This window comes from Morone saxatilis, unplaced genomic scaffold, assembly GCF_004916995.1.
Source record: "Morone saxatilis isolate NCDOM2014 unplaced genomic scaffold, NCSU_SB_2.0 Contig0, whole genome shotgun sequence".
Taxonomy (NCBI): Eukaryota; Metazoa; Chordata; class Actinopteri; family Moronidae; genus Morone; species Morone saxatilis.
The window spans coordinates 11,055,170-11,055,646 of NW_023339650.1; the positions used below are offsets into that span (position 1 = coordinate 11,055,170).

The following is a 477-nucleotide window of genomic DNA, read 5'->3' on the forward strand; positions in this document are numbered from 1 at the left end:
CACTATGAACTGTGGGTAATTCCCCCAGGCAAAGTCTGCAGAAATGTGGATAAAGGGTTTAAAGTGTCTGCGGCAGAGCACTCGTGCACTTGACTATGTGACTTTGGGACAGCACTAAGCCCTCACAGACTTATCGGCAACGTGCCTCAAAGCCTCAAAGTGGAGGTTGGGATTGGTCCAGGGAGTTGATTTATGAACAGCTTGGTGGTGTCATAATTTTGAAGTTAGTCGTTCAACTCAAGTTGCCATGACAGCAAACATCTGCACTGCTGATGTGCCTGTGTGTAAGAAACTGCACCCCTATTAGCTCCTGTTTGGAGAATGATTCTGCGCTACTGATCAACTGAGTAAAAATGCCTCCTACCCACTTTTTGTTGTCAGCCAGCGCAAACAGTCAGTTCAGAAAGTTAAAATAATTCTGCCTAGTAACAGTAATGTACTTACTGTTTCTCCACATGACTTTTGATTGGCAAGATG

The 477-nt window shown here is 44.7% G+C and overlaps 1 protein-coding gene across 1 annotated transcript in view; it reads left to right on the forward strand.

The window, feature by feature from the left end:
• Positions 1-477, forward strand: part of LOC118324384 (solute carrier organic anion transporter family member 5A1) — a 32,792-nt gene that overhangs the window by 17,793 nt on the left and 14,522 nt on the right. The window lies entirely within an intron of this gene.